Source organism: Schistocerca nitens, chromosome 4 (genome assembly GCF_023898315.1).
Source record: "Schistocerca nitens isolate TAMUIC-IGC-003100 chromosome 4, iqSchNite1.1, whole genome shotgun sequence".
NCBI lineage: Eukaryota > Metazoa > Arthropoda > Insecta > Orthoptera > Acrididae > Schistocerca > Schistocerca nitens.
Window position 1 is genome coordinate 652970156 of NC_064617.1, and position 24434 is coordinate 652994589.

General features: G+C 42.4%; 1 protein-coding gene across 1 annotated transcript in view; it reads right to left on the minus strand.

Annotated features, from left to right (window-relative positions):
* Positions 1-24434, minus strand: part of LOC126252486 (octopamine receptor-like) — a 92755-nt gene that overhangs the window by 11156 nt on the left and 57165 nt on the right. The gene's annotated exons all lie outside the window — the stretch shown is intronic.

Consider the following 24434-nt stretch of genomic DNA (forward strand, 5'->3'; position numbering starts at 1 on the left):
TTCGAAAACCCATGCAGTCATCATGTTTTAAGCCTTCCGTTCATCATATTGCCGAAATGGTTTCTTGCAAAGGCCGATCCCAGGTCCATCTCACACTCTTGACTAACACGTTGATTAGTATTTAAGAACCAAGTCATTGACACGTCAATGACATGCGTTTTGCATTTACGTGCATTTTAATTACATCAGAATGAAGGGGAATAGTAGTCTTTTAAACTAGAAGGATAAAGCTTCCACGGCGACTAGTCAATCACACCTTCCATTTCCACTGCTACTCGCAATACAGGTTCAAATGGCTCTAAGCACTATTTGACCTAACAACTGAGGTCATCAGTCCCTTAGAACGGAGAACTACTTAAACCTAACTAACCTAAGGACATCACACACATCCATGCCCAAGGCAGGATTCGAACCTGCGACCGTAGTGGTCGCGCGGTTCCAGACTGAAGCGCCTAGAACTGCTCGGCCACATCGGCCGGCTCGCAATACCGGCTCGCGGCTTTTCAGCAGTGTTGCCCTGAGGCCATCTCCGCAGGTCATCTGGGGTCAGTTCGAAGCGGGACTCATCACTGAAAACAATTCTACTCCAGTGATTGAGGCTCCAGGTCGAAGACGGTATGGAGACGCCCCGGAAAGTTGTGGGGTACCAACTTTAATATCGCCCGCCATACGGGCAGAGAGGCAGGAGTGTTGGTTTGGGTACAGTTTCTTTTCATAGCAGAATGCCTTCGCTTGTCAGCCGTGGCACCATTACGGCACAGCGGTACATCAACGATATTGTACGCCCCGTTGCGTTTCCCTTAATGGCGAACCATCGTGGAATTACATTTCATGGCAATACGGCCGCCCGCACACGGCAAGCGTGTCCACTGATCCTCTTGGTGCTCGGTCCCACTGGTAAGCCCGTGATAGCAACTATGACTACGGTTTTAATAAGGAATGTTAAGAAAGGTAGCAAGATATTTTTGATCAACCAGAGTGACAGGATACAAATTGAAGTATCTGAGTAGTCAGCATCAAATTTACAGTGATGAGGACGATGATACGGAACATAAACAAGAAAAATTCATAAACAACATTCAAAACTATGTTCTGAGCAAGGTGTTAGGTGATGAGAAAGACCTATCGTGGTTTAGTAGCCGTGTTACCGATCTGCTCCGTAGACGAAGAGAGCTTCATCTCAAATACAAAAGAAGACAAAACCTAGCTGACAAACAAAACCTGAACGAATCGAAAATGAATGTAAGGAGAGCAATGAGAGAAGAATTCAATGACTCTGAAAGCAAAATATAGTCAGCCCTTGTCAGTGAAATGCCTGTTTTGGTCTTAGGTCAAATCAGTAACAATTGCGAAATAATCTATTCATTCACTCGAGACTATAATGGCACCGAATCGGAAGATAACAGAGAGAAGGCCGAAATATTGATCCGGTCTTCCTAAATGGTTTCATCACGGAAGATTGTTAACATAATGCCTCCTTTCAATCATAGCAGGAACGTCGAAATGGCAGATACTGAGATGACTGACAATGGATTAGAAAAGCAACTACAATCGTATAGTTGTGGAAAACGATCACCATCAGATGAGATACCTGTAATATTCTACAAAGATTGTGCCAAAGAACGTGGTCCCTACCTGGCAGCACTTTATCGTACATCGCTGGAGCAACGAAGCGTACCTAGCAACTAGAAAAAGGTGCAGGTAATTTCCGTTTTCAAGAAGGGCCGCAGGACAGACGCAAGCATTTATAGACCTACATCGTTGAAGTCGATGTTGACTGTTTTAGAATTATGGAAAACGTTTTATGCTCAAAAATTACTAAGTTTTGGAGAGTAAAAATCTTCTCTATAGAAATCAACGTGTATCCCGCAAACTCATCTCGCTCTGTTTCTCAGTGAGATCCACAGCTCCGTGGACAACGGTGCCCAGGTTAACGCCGGGTTCCTTGAATTCAGGAAGGCTTTTGACACCGCTCCGCACTGTCATGTAGTGAAAAAAAAAAAACAGCGTATAGAGTAACGGACTAGATTTTCAACTCGATTCAAGACTTCCTGGCAAGTAGAGGACAACAACGACGCTCTCAACGGTAAAAAATCGTCACATATAAAAGTAATTTGCGGAGTACCCCAAGGAAATATGGTAGGACCTTTACCGTTTACAAGGTACATAAGAGATGTAGTACACAGCGCCGGATGTTCATTAAGACTTTTCGCAGTTAATGCGGTTGTCTATAACAAAGTAATAACGACAGAAGACAAAACGACGTATGGAGGATTAATGAATTGTGCAGTCTCTGGAATTTACCCTGAACTTAAATAAATGGAACATATTGCACATACAGAGAAAGGAAATCCACTGCGGTGCAACTATCTGCCATAAAACACATGAGTAACTATCCAGAGCGACGTTAAGTGACTGACCACATAAAGCAAATACTAGAAAAAGCAGATGCCAGACAGTTTCATAGGAAGAATCATAAGGAGATGGAACTCATCCGCAAGGGAAGTGACTTACAAGGCGCTTCTTCAAGCGAGTCTTGAATATTGTTCATGAATATAATATCCTTAGCAAGTAGGACCGATAGAAGAGATAGAGAAGCTCCAACGAATGGCGGTGCGTATAGTTATAGCGAGAGCGTTACCGAGATGCTAAACAAATACTGTTGGCCGACGTTGCAAAAGAGGCGTTATGCCTCAAGGATAGGTTTACTACTGAAATTTCGAGAGAGAGCTTCCCTACCACATACATCTCGCATAATGATCTCGACGAGAAAATTCAAGAAATTAGAGCTAATACACAGGCTTACCGACTCTAATTTTTCCCAGTCGCCTTTCGCCAGTGGGAAAGTGTGGGCGGTGGGGGAAATCAGTTAGAAGCACCAGAAGTACGCCCCCCCCCGCCTCCCCCCCCCCCCCTCGCAACATCCACACACAAGGACTGTTGTTGCTATAGTGTTTTAAATTGCCCCCACTAATACACTCCTGGAAATTGAAATAAGAACACCGTGAATTCATTGTCCCAGGAAGGGGAAACTTTATTGACACATTCCTGGGGTCAGATACATCACATGATCACACTGACAGAACCACAGGCACATAGACACAGGCAACAGAGCATGCACAATGTCGGCACTAGTACAGTGTATATCCACCTTTCGAGCAATGCAGGCTGCTATTCTCCCATGGAGACGATTGTAGAGATGCTGGATGTAGTCCTGTGGAACGGCTTGCCATGCCATTTCCACCTGGCGCCTCAGTTGGACCAGCGTTCGTGCTGGACGTGCAGACCGCGTGAGACGACGCTTCATCCAGTCCCAAACATGCTCAATGGGGGACAGATCCGGAGATCTTGCTGGCCAGGGTAGTTGACTTACACCTTCTAGAGCACGTTGGGTGGCACGGGATACATGCGGACGTGCATTGTCCTGTTGGAACAGCAAGTTCCCTTGCCGGTCTAGGAATGGTAGAACGATGGGTTCGATGACGGTTTGGATGTACCGTGCACTATTCAGTGTCCCCTCGACGATCACCAGCGGTGTACGGCCAGTGTAGGAGATCGCTCCCCACACCATGATGCCGGGTGTTGGCCCTATGTGCCTCGGTCGTATGCAGTCCTGATTGTGGCGCTCACCTGCACGGCGCCAAACACGCATACGACCATCATTGGCACCAAGGCAGAAGCGACTCTCATCGATGAGGACGACACGTCTCCATTCGTCCCTCCATTCACGCCTGTCGCGACACCACTGGAGGCGGGCTGCACGATGTTGGGGCGTGAGCGGAAGACGGCCTAACGGTGTGCGGGACCGTAGCCCAGCTTCATGGAGACGGTTGCGAATGGTCCTCGCCGATACCCCAGGAGCAACAGTGACCCTAATTTGCGGGGAAGTGGCGGTGCGGTCCCCTACGGCACTGCGTAGGATCCTACGGTCTTGGCGTGCATCCGTGTGTCGCTGCGGTCCGGTCCCAGGTCGACGGGCACGTGCACCTTCCGCCGACCACTGGCGACAACATCGATGTACTGTGGAGACCTCACGCCCCACGTGTTGAGCAATTCGGTGGTACGTCCACCCGGCCTCCCGCATGCCCACTATACGCCCTCGCTCAAAGTCCGTCAACTGCACATACGGTTCACGTCCACGCTGTCGCGGCATGCTACCAGTGTTAAAGACTGCGATGGAGCTCCGTATGCCACGGCAAACTGGCTGACACTGACGGCGGCGGTGCACAAATGCTGCGCAGCTAGCGCCATTCGACGGCCAACACCGCGGTTCCTGGTGTGTCCGCTGTGCCGTGCGTGTGATCATTGCTTGTACAGCCCTCTCGCAGTGTCCGGAGCAAGTATGGTGGGTCTGACACACCGGTGTCAATGTGTTCTTTTTTCCATTTCCAGGAGTGTATTGGAGTGCCTTGGAAATACTCGAGTCCACACATTCCATTGTAGGTGGCCACGGTACTTTTATTGGTTTTTATAGTTTCTCTTAATTATATTTTAGCCGTGCCTATTATTGTCTATTACAGAGGTAACAATTCTTGTTGGTGTTCTACTTCGTTCTTCTGATATGTTGACGCTACTTCGATATTCAGAGCATCCGCTGAAAGTGAAGCAGTTCTTTATTAGATACTCGATGTGCAGTTACACTAAACGTAGTCCATAAATTTCAGTCATTTACCATTGTGCGTATACCGCAATCCAACCGGTAGCATTCTCTCTCTACCTGGAAACAGGGGCAACAATCCTCTCCATTCTCACATACTGTTATGTTACTGTATCCAAATCGATGTGGATGTTTCTCTTACGGACCATGACCTGCTAAAAGGTATACCATGGGTTGGGTAGGTTGGGTAGGGCCAATTATACGCCAGATAAGCCTATTCTTAACGTGGGGCAACATGCTGTATCCACGCCTTGCATTGCTTCTAGGATCAAAATCACACAGGCATTCGTCCAACCTCCATGCTACTAAATGTCATTTATATCTGAGCGCTTGTAATCTCGCACAATGAATCGTATTGTTAATGCCCCAATCAATGCAACGCTGCCATGTAACGTACCATGATGTCCAACGGACATATTCTGAGAATCACCACTAAACCCTCGTCAGTACTGAGCCTTTCCAGAATGCTCTACTGTCTTCTCAAAGTTTTATTATCTAAATGTAAAGAAGGCAGCAGACTTTTATCATATGCGGAGAGCAGAGGCAGCTTGCCATTCTGTTGTTTTCCTACTTCTGCCGCAGTGCAATAGTTTGGCTGACTGTCCCATCAAAGAATGTGGCCTGTGAGACCCAGTCAGAGGTTCAAATGGCTCTGAGCACAATGGGACTTAACTTCTGAGGTCATCAGTCCCCTAGAATTTAGAACTACTTAAACCTAAGGACGTCACACACATCCATGCCCGAGGCAGGATTCGAACCTGCGACCGTAGCAGTCGAGCGGTTCCGGGCTGAAGCTCCTAGAACCGCTCGGCCACCGCGGCCGGCTCCAATCAGGGGCTTTGTCGCTAATATCATTCAGAGGAAAGCGTGATCTGGCCAAGACACCACAATGGGTTAATATTTGTTCTCGTAAGAAAGCTGGTCTGCTGTTTCATTGTGTTGTTACACATATCTGGGAGACATATTCTTAGTTTGAACCGCTTTTTCCACGCGACTTCACGTTTTATGAAGGACGTATTAATCAAGAGGAATAAACTGTCGTATTGTGTGATTATTGAAATACTAATAACGCTAGCAATATCCAGTTGCGCTCCTCACATTCTTAAACCTTCATGGCCCTTAATAGGCCTCCCCCCTCCCCCCCCAACCCCCTCTCTCTGTGTCGAGTATTAGTAAACAGATTGCTTTGGCTATACTATTTCTGACTTGTTATAAAACTAGGGGTTTGGTGGGGGCAATGCAATTCTTGAGCCGGTTCTTAACCACCAATAAAGGGCTGCCTATACTGTAGTTAAAGTAAGAATCTTTCCGAAAGGTTCAGCATGTCTCTTTTTATCATACACTCTGAGCAAAAATAAGCCTCACCAGGAAGGAATTATTCAAATGGGACGGAAATCGGTAGATACGTAATACACATACAGAAAAACAAATTATTACAATTTCAGAAAAAAATTGGATGATTTATTCAAGAAGAAGAGCCACACAAATTGAGCAAATCAAAACAACATTTGTCTACCTCTGGCACTTATGAAAGCAGTTCTTAGGGTTGGAATTGATTGCTACAGTTGGATATCCTTCTGAGGGATATCATGCCAAATTATGTCCAACTGGCGTCCTAGATCGTGAAAATCCCAAAGTGGTTGGGAGGTCCTATTCATAATGCTCAAAACGTTCTCAGTTGGGGAGAAATCCGGCGATCTTGATGGCCCCAGTAGGGTTTGGCAAGCATGAGGACAAGCAGTAGAAACTCTCACTGTATGTGAGCGGGCATTATCCTGTTGAAATGTGAATCCAGGATGTTTGGCCATGGGGGACAACAAAATGGGACACAGAATATCGTCGACTTACCTCTGCGTTGCAGGGGAGCCACAGGAGTCAGCGGTCCCTGCTGTGAGAAGGAATGGCAGACCATCACTTCTGACTGGCGGGCCATTGTCGCGCTGTGCGCCGGGCGACAGTCACCTCGACATCACACTGCTGTCTGTAGGGTCTCCAGACACGTCTTCGGCCTGGAATCTTACTGACTGCAGTATATTTGTCCTCTTTGGTGAATCCAGCTTAGAATTGAACCGCGATGACCAGTGAAGATGATGACCATCGAATACTTGTCTGTACGCGTCCCGGGACAGAGGTAGGATACCAAATTGTCACACCCCAAGCAGCCCGACAAGCAGGGGCGATGGTCTGGGGTGCCGTTTCATTCCATAGCAGGACTCCTTTGTCATCCGTGGCACCCTTCCAGCACAACGGTACGTCGAAGATATTCTATTCCCCACTGCGTTGACCTTCAAGGCCAAACACATAGAGCTTACATTTCAGCAAGATAGTGCCCGCCCAATGAGAGTTTCTACTGCCTTGTCTTCGTGATTGCCAAACCCATCCTTGGCCTGATGTGTTGGCAGAAAAGCCAACACCGTGTTGCTAGAGGAGTCCGCAATGCACGCGTTTAAGCTCACGCAGGTAAAGTAGTTGAGTCTAGTAAGAAAAGAACGTAGTTGCTGGAATACTTAACTTTAATCCATAATTGGAGAACATCGCTCTTGATGATACATCAATTACAATCTCAATATAAACTGGTAATGGCGCCTTGCTAGGTCGTAGCAAATGACATAGCTGAAGGCTATGCTAACTATCGTCTCGGCTAATGAGAGCGTATTTGTCATTGATTCATCTCTGGCAAAGTCTGCTGTACAACTGGGGCGAGTGCTAGAACGTCTCTCTAGACCTGCCGTGTGGCGGCGCTCGGTCTGCAATCACTGACAGTGGCGACACGCGGGTCCGACGTACACTAACGGACCGCGGCCGATTTAAAGGCTACCACCTAGCAAGTGTGGTGTCTGGCGGTGACACCACATGACCAACAAAGTCGCTGGATTTCTATTCAAATGAGAACCTTAGTAGCATTGTGGGCAGGGCCTTCCGATCATTTCGGGATTTTCACGACCTACAGCGCCAGGTGGACATAATTTGCTACGGTGTCCTTCAGGATGACATCCAACGACTCTAGAAATCAATGCCAAGCCGAATAACTGCTTGCGTAGGGGCCAACAGTGGACAAACGTATTACTAACTAGATGCATTTGTGAAACGCTTTCTGGTGATTCAGTTATCCAGTTTTTCTGAAATTGTAATGATTTATCTGTCTGTACATGTACATCACATCTACCCATTTCCATGCAATTCTGATAATTCCTTCGTGGTGACTTGTTATTTTTTCTTGTTTGTGTTTTAGAGTGAATTAAAATCTCTCTTTGTGTACTCATGAAACCATTTGGTTCTACCCATTCGCCTCTAGTACTTAGCATTTGATCTAATTACATATTTCTGGAGATACAACAACAAGTATTGGAGATGCAATTTGTGGGATAATGAAGTCTTGCCGAGGCAGCAACGTCTTCAAATCAGTCTTATACCTAATTTCGTCAATATTAATTAGATCTCAAATTTTTTTTATCTTGGATACTTATGTACATACTGTGCAGATAGTAAGTACATTTACGTTAGACAAGTGTTCATCTACGAGATGGAAATCAGTACTTAAAAGGGTCATTAACTTTGTACGATCCTTGCTGGGTAATGTTTTATTCAGAAACAAATAAAGAAGGTTAAGTTGCGTTTGCAAAAGTTTACCCCTTGTAACTGAATATTTCGAATCTGACAGCGTTATCACAGAGTTCAGCCTTAACAATAGTGATAAATCAATTTAAAAGTTGGCCCTAGTTTCAGTTTGACAACGGTTCGGTTTAAAGCTTTCCAGTCAAAGGAGATGCCCCCAGATTCTGGCACCGCAACCTAGTATAGTAATGAAGATATAGAACTGTACAAAAATAGGAAAACGACAATACCACATCACATTATCACACCTGACATGGTTTAGAAAACCGTTAGCATTCGAAAAAGCGTCCAGTCGTCTTGGAATGGAAAATAAAGGCACTATGTAGTTTTGAAGGGACCGTTATGCAATTAGTCCTGGTAAATAGTGTCAATTGCACGTTACGATGCTGGAGGTGCAAAGCGATCATGCACCCTTCTCTTTGAAGTAGTGGAGAAAGACTCAATAATAATGAGAACTGGAGGCGCTAGTGGCCCTGGGAAACACAACAAATCAGCCAAGTGCTCACAGATCAGTCGTGGGCTATGCGAACTGTTTAGCAAAAAGGGTCAGATAACCATTGGCAGTAATGCGACCTTGCGAAAGTGGCCTGGGATCCATGGAATGCGACCATAATTCTGCCCAAATCATCACCGAAACACCGCGTTGTGTCACTCTTGGGACGCAAACTCGGCCATAACTTGACAATAGTGTGAAGGAAGGCTCCTCCGACCAAACGACTTTCTTTCAGTGGCCCGTAGTTCAAGTTTTATACTTTCGCCACCTCGCCTTCCTGTTATTTGTAGTTCTCATAATCCAGCTCGCCCTGCAATTCGCTGGTTCTGGAACTCCCTTCAAGATTGAGATTTTCACTCTGCAGCGGAGTGTGTGCTGATATGAAACTTCCTGGCAGATTAAAACTGTGTGCCCGACCGAGACTCGAACTCGGGACCTTTGCCTTTCGCGGGCAAGTGCTCAACCAACTGAGCTACCGAAGCACGACACACACCCGGTACTCACAGCTTTACTTCTGCCTGCAAGGTTCGCAGGAGAGCTTCTGTAAAGTTTGGAAGGTAGGAGGCGAGGTACTGGCAGAAGTAAAGCTGTGAGTACCGGGCGTGAGTCGTGCTTCGGTAGCTCAGTTGGTTGAGCACGTGCCCGCGAAACGCAAAGGTCCCGAGTTCGAGTCTCGGTCGGGCACACAGTTTTAATCTGCCAGGAAGCCCCTTCAAGATGTTTCGTTGTTGACAGTGTTCGCGTGTGTGACACCCAGTTCTGCAGTGAATTTTGAAACTGATGTCCGCTTATTTTTCGTTTCAATCGTCTTCAGTGACCGTCCGCCACGATCACTCAACACACTTTCACCTGCCTTTTGATTTAGTGGATGACGTCTTTTCACTCACCGTGCACGCAGTATAAATCTTCGATATGGTGCCTCTTGAAACACCAAACATTTCGGCTCCTTTGGTTACAGAGGCACCCATCATCCGAGCACCAACGATTTACGCACGTTCTAATTAACTCCGACAAAATGCACTCACAACTCAGAACTCTGTTCCGACCACGAGTGACACTTGCAACGTAATGAGAACATTGCACAGGTGCCGATATTCCAATACGGAGTGGTTATAATTAAACTATCGCTGCTTAACAGAGGTCCCCATCAAAAACGAGTGATCGTAGGACAACGAAACATCGCGGATACATTTTTAAGAATACCCGGAAGAGAAATAATGAATAAACCACCGAAACAAAAACATTTTAATTTCCTCACAAGGGTCGTCACTTTTCCCGAAATGTGTTACGGAGTAACCAAGTGACCTCATGCGCAATGTGACGCGGAGCTGCATAGTGCATCAAAAAATTTGAGTCCCAAGCACCTCTCTCCTGAAGGGCAGGGATCACATGTTGGCGAAGCAGATCAGTGACGTGTGCCGTTCATGCTGCATGTACTTCGTCCTTGGGGTTCGAGTTCATACAAGAAAAATGGACCATTCGTAAACTGTACCGTGAAACCACAGCACACAATGAGGCGTCGACTGGGGGGGGGGGGGGACGTCATGAACGTTTGTTGGCAACGATATCCTAAAAGACGACACTGCCCCGGTGTGTGTAAAATGTGCTTCAACACTCCGCAAAACGATCCAATGCCACATGTCGTCTATTTCAACCTTACAAGTGTAAGTAGGCTGTTTAAGTTTTTTTATTGGTAACGCCACCTCTGTATGAAAATCACTGGCTGTGCTGTGTGCAGTCTGTGGCTGCTTTGCATTGTTGTAATACTCGCCATTTTAGTGTTAGGCAGCTGGCTGTGAACAGCGCGTAGCGTTGCGCAGTTGGAGGTGAGCCGCCAGCAGTGGTGGATGTGGGGAGAGAGATGGCACTCCGCCATCTGTAATTTGTCATGAACTGCTATATATATATTATGACTATTAAGGTAAATACAGTGTTTGTTCTCTATTAATATCTTTCATTTGCTAACTATCCCTATCAGTAGTTAGTGCCTTCCATAGTTTGAATCTTTTATTTAGCTGGCAGTAGTGGCGCTTGCTGTATTGCAGTAGCTTGAGTAGCGAAGATTTTTGTGAGGTAAGTGATTTGTGAAAGGTATAGTTTAATGTTAGTCAGGGCCCATTCTTTTGTAGGGATTATTGAAAGTCAGATTGCGTTGCGCTAACAAAATATTGTGTGTCAGTTTAAGCACAGTCATGTATAAATTTTTCAAAGGGGATGTTTCATGTGGCGACCCTGTCAGGATTCGAACTTGGAATCTTCTGATTTTTTTCTTGTAGTTTGTGTAATTAGTGTAGTTTTTGTTTATTGCTAGCGCGTAATTATAGAGAGAATTTCCTTTGTAGTTGTAGTTTTTCATTGTTGTACAGTAAAACAGTTGTGGCATGCATGTAGATTCGCACCAAGTATTTCGCAGCTGCAATTAACTAGATATTATTTTCAGTGTTATGTTAATGTGTTCTCTTATTTTTTGATCTTCAAATTGTGTTTTTCTGTGTTGTCGCGTGAAATACTGTGACAATAATGGCGTGTGAAAAACGTAATACTAGGCTCCAAAGTAAACTGAGAAATGACAGTGAAAATTAAAGCAGTGTGTTAGCGCCACCGAGTAATGAATTAACTGATGTTCAAAGTAGTAATTTGGTAACTGTGCATAGGGAAATGGAGCGGGCGGCAAACAATGGCGTGGACAGTGAAACAATTAGTGAAGAGGGAAGCATTATCGATCTATCGGTCGGCAACAGCTCGCCTCAGGAATCCGAAATGACAGGACACAATTTTGCAAATACTGTAGATTCAGGTTTTGGATCCTCACCGTTTTCTCAAATAAGTCAAGACACATTTTCTGCTTGTCAAAATGTGAATGTTGCCGGTGCAACTTCACTGACGAAAAGCACTGAGGAACGTGTTTCAGACACCAGTGCATTGTTATTACAGTTAATGCAACAAATGGGACAAAGGCTACAAAAGTTAAACACAACGCTTGAACAAAATCAGAAACAAATGGAACAAAATCAGAGACAAACACAGCAAAAGCTACAAAAGTTAGACACAGTGGAACAAAATCTTCAAAAGTTAGACACAATGGAACAACACCAGAGACAAACACAGCAACAGTTAGACGCAATGGAACAAAATCTTCACACCACACTTGAACAAACACGTGAAGATTTAACTACTGAGTTACATAAAATCGAATCGAAATGTCAAAAAGCCTGTAACGACGTAAAAACACAAATTTGTGAGCATTTTCAACCTATTTTTTCGCGGCATGAAAATGCATTACAGAATCACGAAGCAGCCATAAAAGAACTGCAAACTATTGTTCATGAAAATCATGAGACCTTGCAAGCTAAATTTGACTCAGTTGCATCTACCGATTCGGTTACGCAACTTGCAAAATCTCAGGAAAACTTAAAGGACACAGTAGATACTCTGAAACTTGGTTCAGAAAAACACACTGAGGAAATAAGTACGCTATCGGAGAAAGTAGCCGAACTTTCGGATCAGTTCACTAATTTATCTACGAAGGTAGATGATAATCTGAATGACACAAAAGCGGTAGTCTTTAATGACACAGAAGAGAGCGAACAAATTAGGAAACTGAAACAAAATCTGAATCAACACCAAAGAGAAATCCGGGAAGTATAAGATCAGCTGACACAGGTAATACAAGAATTACGTATTTCAGAGGACACTCGCGCCCCAATACGGGATGAGGGACTTAGAAATACGGAAAAGCCGCAAAATAATAACACAGGGCATTTCGGAAGTTATGAAAGAAATTGGCAATGTGCACCGAATTTTGAGATGGAACGGCCGACACGACCTAACAATGACCGATATGCGACTCGCCGACATGATGATTTTGACTATAAGCTGTTCATTACTACACGTAAATTCAAAACATTTAAGAATTCTGGCAACGACATTCATCCACAAGCATGGCTCCATCAATTCTCTCATTGTTTTCCTCCCAACTGGTCATTAGAACATAGATTAGAATTTATGTGTGGCTACTTAGAGAATGAACCAGCTGTAAGAATGCGATCGGTCATTCACGATTGTCACAGTGAAGGAGAATTTTACCATGCCTTCCTCTCAGCATATTGGTCTCAAGCTACACAAGACCGAGTAAAACATAGCATCATGATGATGAAACACTTTGAACAATCTGAATTTTCCAGTCTTGTCAAATATTTTGAAGACATGTTGCATAAGAATCAGTATCTTTCAAACCCATACAGCCCCTCAGAACTCATCCGCATTTGCTTAATCAAATTACCTGTACATTTACGACATATTATTTTGGCAGGACGTTGCAAAGACGACATTGAAGCTTTTCAGGGACTGTTACAAGAACTGGAAATTGACACTGACAATCGCGGAACGCAGGAGCACAACAACTACAGATCACATCCGTCGCAATTCCGCGATGAAAGAAATAATAACTGGACACGACAAGGCTATTCTCACAACACATATCGTGACCAAAACAGACACCTCCCGTATGACAACCGTTGGCAGAGTAGTAATAATTACAGGGAAAGATCACCTCTCCGTGGTAGTGACTATCACAGAGACAATCAGAGAAACAGACAATTTGGGAACCAAAATAATTATTATCAAGGGAGACAGAATAACTTTAGACGCAACGGTCCAGCGCGCGGTTACGATTCAGGGAGAAATTCTCCACCACTTAACCGACAAGAAAGAAACTACAGGAACTACCGACATGACGACAGACGATGGGATCGTAACGACAGACCTGAATTGCGTCAGAACTGGCGGGATTTAAACAGGGCAGGGCCCTCTCGTCACGGTGAATTTGTAGAAGTTAGGTCTCCAAATCCCAATAACGACGCGCGCCAACAAAGAGACAATAGGCAATGACTCACACCGCTGGCAGCAACAAAACGCACTTGTGAAACTGATGACGCAGCTGCCGTAGCTAGTAATTACGTAAAAATGGAAGACATTAGGGACATCTTACTCCAGGAACACGACGTAAAACTTAACAACATTGCATATCCTGTGATTCACATTACTGTAAATGACGTAAAATTTACGGCAGTACTTGACTCTGGCAGTCCAATCTCAGTAATTAGTGAAACAGCTTTTAGCAAATGCAACAAATCGACCGATTGCCCCACACTTCCGTTACGTAAGATTAAATTACAAGGTGCAGTCTTTGGAAAAAGTGTAGATGTACGCCAACAAACCAATTTAGAATTCTTTTGCCAAAGCCACAGCTTTTCTATGAACTTTCTTATTGTTCCATTATTGTCGACGGAAATTATATTGGGAGTAGACTTTTTGAATGAATACAAAGCAATCTTAAACTTTCATGATGCTGAAATAAGTTTAGAGAAAGAAGGTAAGTCAATAGCTTTGAAATTTGAAGATTGGCTCTCAAACCATGACGAGGAAATTAATCGGCTTTACCTTCTGTTAGACAACAGTTCGGAGTTTTCTACGGAACTAGACACTAACAATCACTCTGCAAGTACTGACAGGGATGATATCGACGACATATTTGATACTAATGAGTTAATTCAAAATAAAATTCAAACAATTGAGAACTGTAATGACATTGATAGGCAGGACCTTTTTGAGATTTTACTAGCACATTCCACAGTTTTTACTCACAAAACAGGAACAATCAAGTGATTTCAATACCAATTTCGTGTTCGTGAGCATACGAAATTTTGTGTTAGACCATATGTAATTCCAGCACATTATAGGGACCGTGTTAGAACAGAAATACATTCTATGCTTGACGAGGGCATTATTGAGCCTGCAGTAAGCTCATACAACAATCCATTACATGTTGTTGAGAAGAAAAATGGATCGATCAGGCTTGTCTTAGATTCGAGACAAATCAATACTATCATTATTCCTGAAACAGACAGGCCGCAAACATTGGAAGAACTTCTTCAAAATTTTAATGGTGTAAAAGTGTTGTCTTCCATTGATCTCAGATCCAGCTTTTATCAGATCGAACTTCATCCAGAATGTAGAAAATACACAGCTTTCCTTTGTTTCGGTGTTTGTTATCAGTTTCGGAAACTTCCCTTTGGTTTGAACATTTCTTCAGCAGCATTCATTCGCGGGCTAAATTCCATATTACCTGAGTTCTTAAAACGTCACATCACCTTATATGTGGACGATATTCTAATAGCAGAAGCTTCATGGGAACAACATAATCGCATCCTCAACAGTTTGTTACGTATTTTTGCAGAATCTGGAATTACAGTTAACTTGGAAAAGTCTGAATTCGGTAGGTCAAAGGTGAGGTTTTTGGGACATATTATTTCTTCTGAAGGCATTCAGCCGGATCCTGAAAAGTTAGAAGCAATCAGAGCCATTCCAGTTCCATCCACAAAAAGACAAGTCCGCAGTTTTCTGGGTCTCGTAAATTTTTACCGGCGTTTTCTGAATATGCAAATTCTTGTTACACCAAAACTTTGTTCTCTCACTGGAAAAAACACTATTTGGAACTGGGACGAACAAGCACAATTGGAATTCAATTCTTTGAAAGAATCGCTTCTTAACGCGCCAATACTAGCTCATCCAGATCTGTCACAAGATTTCTGCCTTAGCACGGATTCTTCTAAAGTCGGACTTGGTGCCCATTTATTTCAAGAAGCCATAGAAAATGACACTACTGTTCAGAAATCCATTGCTTTTGCTAGCCGAGTGCTAACAAAATCTGAAAAAAATCATTCCGTTACTGAATTAGAAGCTTTAGCTATCGTTTGTGCATTTAACAAATTCCGTTTCTTTCTTTCTGGTGAGCACGTAAAAGTATACAGTGATCATCGTGCATTACAATTTCTTATGTCTTCAAAATTAAATCATGACAGGTTAAAACGTTGGGCATTGTTTCTGCAAGAATTCCGCTTCACAATAGTCTACATTCCCGGCAAGGAGAACATTGTTGCGGACGCACTGTCACGCGCACCAGCTGGGCTTGAGAAAAGTAACATAGAAGGTAACCCCGAGAAAAACTTCAGTATTCTTTACATTCAGAAAGTCGCCTTTGAAAACTTCATCACCACATCTTTAAAGGACATTGCTCATGAACAAGATAAAGATCCATTTGGAAAGACATCAAAAGCAAATGGCATGAAAAGACACACACACAGATTCGGCATTATTATCTGGTTAGAAACAACATACTGTTCAAACGCTGCACTGTTGATGACAAGCTATGGGTACTTTGCATTCCTGACGATTTTGTTAATAAGCTCATTTGGTACATTCATTTCAGCTACGCACATTTTGGTCCACGAAAATGTTATCATATTCTTCGAACGACTTGTTATTTTAACAATATGGAAAAGAGAATTCGAAGAGTCTTGTCTATTTGTAAACTTTGTCAAAAGGCGAAACCATCTACTATCTCACATCGTGCTCCGTTGTTTCCTATCATTCCTTCTAAATTAAAAGAATTTGCTGCAGTTGATCTATTGGGACCCCTTGTCAGAACATCGAATGGATTTTCGTACGTTCTAGTTGCTGTTGAACTTACTTCCAAATTTGTTTCTTTCACTCCGTTACGTAAAGCCACTGGACGATCTGTATCCAACGCCTTTGTTAAAAATTTCTGACGTGAAGTTGGCCACGTTGCTAAAGTCATTTCAGATAACGGACCGCAATTCAGATCTGCTGTTTGGTCACGCATGCTTCGCAACCATAAAATCAAACCTGTTTTTATTTCATTGTACTCACCACATTGTAACCCCTCCGAACGGATTATGAAAGAAATCAATAAGCTTTGCAGACTTTATTGTCACAGAAAGCATCAGCATTGGGACAGATATTTACACTTATTTCAAAATGTGCTGAATGAAATGCCTCATGATTCCACTGCTTTACCACCTACTCTTGTACTAAAGAATGAAGAACCACCGAACAGAATCAGAGAGCTTGTACCTTTCCCGAATACACGTAAACTTCGACACAAACATATAATTGATTTGGCTCTTAAAAATATAAAATCTGCAGCAGACAAAAGGAGAAAACTACACGGTAAAGCAAATGCAAAGAAATTGTATATTGGTCAGAAAGTTCTCATTAAAGCTCATTCATTGTCACATAAGAAGAAACACTTGAGTCACAAATTCTTTCTAGTTTACAATGGACCTTATAGAATCCGACGTATACCACATGATAATTGCGTTGAAGTTGAAACTCTGCGTACTAGGAAGAGTAAAGGTTCACACCACATTTCACACGTAAAACCGTTTATTGAGAGATAATGTGCTTTTTTAACTTGAGATTTAATGCAACATTTTGGTTCACTTGAAAATACATTCTGGATTTAAAGTACTTTCTGTGAGATACCAGATGACACAGTGGTTAGTTTATGTGACAGCTACACGATTTTTATCACGACGCTACTAATGAGTGACAGTTTACAATGTTGCTGTTGCAGTGTTTCTGTTTTATATCTGCACAGTTTTTCTGTATTGTTCTGGAAAGTAAAACATGTTTTAGTAGTAACTTTTGTGGTATAGCAACAATGAGACAGCCTTTTGCGTGGCACAACAATACGTTACTGTACAGTACTTTCTTCATCACGCCAATAAGCGTAATAACTACGATATCTATACACAAAGCATTTCACTTTTGTTTATCATGAGGTAAGTACATTGACTTCTGCAGAACTTAGCTTTCGGAGGACGATAACTACGACACTTCCACAGAATTATCTTACAGCAAGACGCACATTTAGCGCTACAGGACATGCATTTGAGAGATTAATTTTGTACTTATGCCATTTATTTTTCAAGATTTTTGAATTACAAAGAAAGTTTTCCATGATACATTTCATTCCATTGCTGTAATCTGTAACACCTGAGGGTATAATTACATTAATCCTCAGGGGGGTACACGCTTACTTTGTGTACCATGTGTTTGGCACGCACAAGGAGCCCTAGCTAATATGGTATTTGCTTATACAACTTTACACATCGGTACCATATTTCTCTAACACAGAATTACACAGCTATCTAATTATTTGACAGAGAAACAAACATTCTTTTTACTACGTCAGTGACAGATGTTTACGCAATTACACAGTTGGATAATTTCACACTTATGAAACTGTATTTTGTCTGTACTTTGTAAACTGTTCATATTTTTTCGGAACCATTGTGATACTATGAGAGCTTTGAATGATGTATTTGGTATGAGATTATGATTTTTAAAGTACGTTTGAGGTAGATGACACTATTGAAATGAGCAGAGAAGATGTTTTAGGGTTTTGAAATTATTGCAGAAAGCTACGACGTTTTTGGGATTTGACTGAGGTGTTATGATGTTATTTTTACGGTGACGATGTGTATTATGCTGTTGAGGTATGTTTATGATCAATAAGCTGATGCTATATAAGGAATGTGATTACGTGTTTATATGTATATGAGTAATGAATAGAAGTTAGGGACTATGGCTTGTGAAGAAGGTTGTTGGAAACCAAGAATCGTACTTTAAGAGTTATGAAATGTGTGTATATGCGTGAATGTATCACAATGCTGGCGAAAATTTTTTGGACGCTGTTATATTTATAGGATTTTGTTTCTACAGATTTGTAACCCAAATTCTTGACCTGTGAAATATTTTTATATGAGATTGTCACTGTAGCGGAAACTGGTGTCGTAAATATTTCGTTAAGAAAGGTAAGTGACCGTGAAGTAATTCGTTGTGAGCGGCCAGGTGTGTCAGACGCCTGGAGAAAAAGCCATTATTGCGAGCACTTTTCAGCGGCACAGGTAGAAAAACAAAAGGGAGGCCATTATCCTCGCTATTGACGTTCCTTTGTAGAGAGCATCGCAAAAACGACACGGTCGAACTTGAAAACATATGTTGACACTGTGGAGCTCTTAATTTATGATATTTACAGAAATGCCTAATGAAATGACGAGAAATATTTTTACATCTGCACACCTGATTATGACAAGCGTCTTTCTACGAGAGTTGAGAGATTTTCTGTACTACCTTATGAAATGCCCTATGGCTAATGAATGATGTTTCATGCCTTCCTTTGTACATATTTACTCATTTTGTTTAATATCTAGTTTCTAGCTGCACTGCAGCATTGGTTAAAATAAAATTTTATAGATGTACTAATATAAATATTTTCTCTCTACAGATCGAGTAAATAATAATTTTTTTCTAAAAAATGAGGGAGCACAAAAAGACATTTACCTTCACAGGAACTGCAATCATAGTTTTCTTTTCAAGTACTTGGTAATTTCTTTTGTAGAATAAATCGTGATGCATCACTCTAGTGTTAAGATGTGACATAGGTATTAGACATGGCCATTTTTAGTGTAATATTTTTTTCTGCTTGAGGTCTAGGTTTAAATTTTATTTGCTGCTGCTGTGTGCCAGGCATAGTGCTACTGAATTTAACTTTGTATTACTATGTTAAGCTAGTTTTGCTACTGATTTATTTTTCTTGTTGCTGCACATTGGCTCATATTAGTTGTAACGTTGCATTGTTTGGTAATGTAGATTTACTGTAGCTTGCTTTGCAATTTTCCATTTTTTTTGTCATTGCTGTTTGTGTTAATATGTTATGTGCTGCTGCATTGCCTCGTCCCTTAGTTTAATATCTGAGCTCAGTAGATTTAAGTTAGCTTAAAAGGGGGTAGACTATATAAGAAACTAGTTGTGATGAATGGAAAGAAATGCATTGAAGGTATACAAAAACGTTTTGGGCCAAAATGAGTATTGTACAATGATCCGTAATTATTTTGAAAAAAATATAGTTAGAATACAGAAGAGAGGTACAGATAGGACTTTTTGGGAATAATGATGAACGAAGGGAGATCTCCAAGAACAAAAAAGGTTTTGTTCGCAAAATACTGCAGTACCAAAAGCTACACTGAAAACGAACCCTGTCCTTTCCATTGTGTTATCCCCCTATGTGTTTGTGTACCCTTGTGTATTTGTTTTCTTCCTGTCTCTGTGTACTGTTTCATAGAACTTTTTTCTCTTCTAATACTAAGTTACATTCACTATGATGAGGAATACTGTTATCCTCAAATATAATTGTCATTAATAATATGTTATTTACTTTGTAAAGATGTTTAGACATTATTAATTCTGTTCTGTGAAAGTTATTCTGATCTTTTATGTATGTACTCATGTCATCATTCCTGTAACACTGATGTATATGTTTATTTCTATTCTTTTGTAAAGCCCCTATTCCTACAAATGTTATCTGTATTATTGTGTTTTAATGATGTATTTTGTACCGTTGTTATTGTATTCTTATGCTATAAAACTGTAATTGATACCATTTCATCAAATTAAGTAACTTGTAAGTTACATTTCATTGCACACGTTCCTGTTGGTCATAGTATATGGACAATATGTGAGAAGTAGGGACTGTTAGTGTTTGCACATGTGTTAATAATTCAGCAAGGGACTAGATAACAGCATTGCTGGTTCTAAGGACAATTCCAAAAACTTTGTGAGTGCACAAGTGGTGGTTTATGGACTTGCTATATTGTCCGCAAGACTCTTCGATGGTGATTGTGCACCTGCACAATTGCAACAGATGGCTGCTGGCCATCTCTACAAGGACTACAGTGGGTCTGCATCTTTGATGACCCACCAGTACCATTATTTCTACAAGGACTACAGTGGGTCTGCATCTTTGATGACCCACCAGTACCATTATCTCTACAAGGACTACAGTGGGTCTACTGATGATCCATCAATACCATTATTTCTACAAGGACTGCAGTGGGTCTGCACCTCTGGTGGCCCACCAATACCGTAATCTCTACCAGGACTACAGTGGGTCTGCTCTGTGATGACCTACCTGCCAATATTCTTGAAAACTTCGACTGACTGCTGTGGGTTTGCTCTGTTGTGGCCCATTACCTGTCAGCATGTCAAGAGTCAGCACTGTCTTCCCATTGGAAGGACAACGCTACTTCTTCAAGACTGCATGGAAATCCACTACTTCCGTGTGCATTTTCTTTTACTGCTCAGACTTTGAGAAAAACACTGCAATGTGATGAATGATCAGGACTGTCTTTATGGACTGTGAGAAAATTTTAGCTTTTGACCAACATTGTATCAATAAGTGTGTGCATTTGATTTCTTTGTTATTGTAATTACGATTATGAAAAATTTTAACAAATATGTATTGGCTAGTGCCCAAAAAAAATTTGTAAAATTTTTTGTGGGGAGCATGGGGGCTATGTAAGTAGGCTGTTTAGGTTTTTTTATTGGTAACGCCACCTCTGTATGAAAATCACTGGCTGTGCTGTGTGCAGTCTGTGGCTGCTTTGCATTGTTGTAATACTCGCCATTGTAGTGTTAGACAGCTGGCTGTGAACAGCGCGTAGCGTTGCGCAGTTGGAGGTGAGCCGCCAGCAGTGGTGGATGTGGGGAGAGAGATGGCGGAGTTTTGTAATTTGTCATGAACTGCTATATATATTATGACTGTTAAGGTAAATACTGTGTTTGTTCTCTATTAATATCTTTCATTTGCTAACTATCCCTATCAGTAGTTAGTGCCTTCCATAGTTTGAATCTTTTATTTAGCTGGCAGTAGTGGCGCTTGCTGTATTGCAGTAGCTTGAGTAGCGAAGATTTTTGTGAGGTAAGTGATTTGTGAAAGGTATTGTTTAATGTTAGTCAGGTCCCATTCTTTTGTAGGGATTATTGAAAGTCAGATTGCGTTGCGCTAACAAAATATTGTGTGTCAGTTTAAGCACAGTCGTGTATAAATTTTTCAAAGGGGACGTTTCACAAGAAACTTAAGAGAAAATTCTACTCCAATGTCTGTTGCACGTAGTAAAACCTGTTGAGCAATGTGAAGTTTGTACGGATACCATTTGACAATTGTTTGCAGCGTTTTCCGAATGGTGGATCATTCAATGTTCAGGTGTCGTGACACAGCTCACGCCCTGCTTCAAGATCTCACATTGCGTCCAGGGTTCGCAGCCATGGCCAACAGTTACTTGACAGGTTCCATGCCCTCTTTTGCAAGTAGCCTCTCATTTTCATCAATTTTATTAATGTTTTATGTCATTGCACGGTAGTAAAAGACCGAATAAGGTTATTGTAATAAGAGTATTTTTACTGAGAGCTCAAAAAATACTTTTCACTTGATTACTAAACATGTTTTACTTCCCTGTGTGGTCTGTGCGAAGCGATCATCGGAGGACGCGGCACACTGCGTTCCTGATTGGGGGCTGCAATACCCTGAATTCTGAGGGATTCGCACAATAGGCTTAAGCGCCTGGCGGAACGACTGACGTCGGTCGAATTTTGCCTATTGTATGCAGGGCGAAAGGACCTCCGAGACGTCTGAGTGTCTCCGCAGTATATGTGTTTACCGTTCCGGCGCGTCTGGAACGAAGATTCCTGGTAGCGACTGACTCCATTGTTCTCTTGAGTCTGAGAATACTTGTGGACTGGGCCCTGCTGGGTGCGACTGTCTGGCGCCAGATGGCTGGTGGTTTAGGCAGGTTCTTTATGTAGCCGGTCAAACGGCAAGTTCAGTGCCCTCAGCTGAATAGCAGAGGCAAGATCGGTCAACTTAAACGGAGGCTAGTTGACGTCATAAAACCCTGCTCGAAATTGGAGGGAACGGTAGCTATTTGCGCGAATGATGTTCCGAGACAGTGTGGGGGAATTTTTGAATCAGCACTGACTGAATCCTGATTCGCGGTTTTCGAGGAGAGTAGGGAGTTGAGCAATGCTGACTTTGCTGCTTGCATCGCATCACAGAGGTGGATTCGGGATCTGATTTTCGTCGGAGTCGGACGTTCTTGCGACTTGGTCTCACTCTGTTTCGGATGAACTTAGAGTCCTCGGACAGTCTTCGAGGTCAGGGGTTGACACAGAGCTGCTGCATGGCAGATGTCGGCGCCTACATCATCAAGACGCTGCCTGCCGACGACGTGCTGCAGATTTCAGTACTGGTACAGCTTTTTGCGGCTCCGACATTGTAGGACCTTATCAATTTTATACTGAATCCGCCAGGAGCACACGTGCTCGCTTTGCTACAAGTCCACCTTGCTTGTTTCTCCATGTGATCCCATTTGAGCTCTCAGTACTAATTGCGATACTGCTATATAGTCGGAATATTAATATTTGATTCATTAGGACCTCCAGTCACTATCGTCAATCGTTTGCATCACAGAGAGTAGGAGCCCCTTGTTCTCGAGCCAACTCTTACTTTCATAATATTTCAGTATACCCTGTCCTTTAACCCACTGTTTGTGTCGATAATCTTGTACATTTATGTTCTGATGTATAATAAATCTCATTGTAATATTTAATCCGCATATCATTTCGTAGATATATGCAGAATCCCATTTCCTGTTGTTTATTATGATAAAGTTCTCTTTTTTTCTGAGTAGATTACGATTTTTATTAAATTATTGTGAGTGTGTACTCCTTAATTCTTCCGGGTTATATGTCTGTGCTCCATCTAATACTTCTATTCCTAACGTTTCGTCCAATACTACGTTGGACATCCTCAGAGGTATGGCTGGTCCTGTTGAGTCCTGCCGAGTGACGACTTGGGCGTCGGAGAGCGGCCTAAATACTGAGGAAAGTGGGCGTGGTCTAGCTTGCACATAGTAGCAGAGAGAAACCTAGTCAAAGATATATTGTAACTATCGATAATAGTCCGTCATAAGTAAAAATCACTTATCGATTCTCTAACGCCACTGTCCATACATCGCTTAATTTCAAGAATCGATGTGATTTTTATCTATGACGGACTATTTTCGATAGTTACGTTTTATCTTTGACTAGTTTTCTCTCTTCTACTATGTGCAAGCTAGACCACGCCCACTTTCCTCAGTATTTAGGCCGCTCTCCGACGTCCGAGTCGTCAGTCGGCAGGACTCAACAGGACCAGCCATACCTCTAAGGACGTCCAACGTAGTATTGGACGAAACGTTAGGAATAGTAGTATTCCATGGACCACGGTCATATAACCTGGAAGAATTATCAACAACAGTACCATCCGGTCGTGAAAGCCTTCATTGTATGTGCACTCCTTAGTTTACCAACTAGAAGGGTCCACAATCATTTTATTTCGTTACCGTTGCGCACATGATCAATTAGGTGGTATGTAAGGAGCGGGTCGAGTGCATATACACTTCTCATGCAACATTCGTCTGAATTAAAGAGGTACAAACTCTTCTCCACCCCGGCACCTCGCAAACTTCTTCAACAATTTGTGGCGCAATAGGACGTCGGTCTCTCCATTGGCCGACCATTCCAAACAGCATAACTACCAAGATCATCAGGTTCCAACCCCCTTTTTAATATTAAAATTTGTTTCTTTCACTGGTCGATTCGCTAGTTGTCTTCAGCACGTCGTTAAAAATGTTTCCACAATGTTTCACTGTCATACGATTACTCGTTTTTAACGTGGACATCCCAAACAGCGGAGGGTTACAGTAATTATAACTACCTTGTACAACAGCATAACCTACAGACTTGTGTGCATCTGTATTTATGTTCAAGTATGCGTTTCTCGCGGAGTCTCCGTATCTCTGTTCAAGCTATGTAGCTTAACGATATGAGATGGCGTGAAGGCATAGCGAATAGATAGTTGGTTGACAGGTACGAGTGGTGTCTTGGCGTAGTGACGTGAGCAGCGGGCAGCGGGTGGAGGCTGCG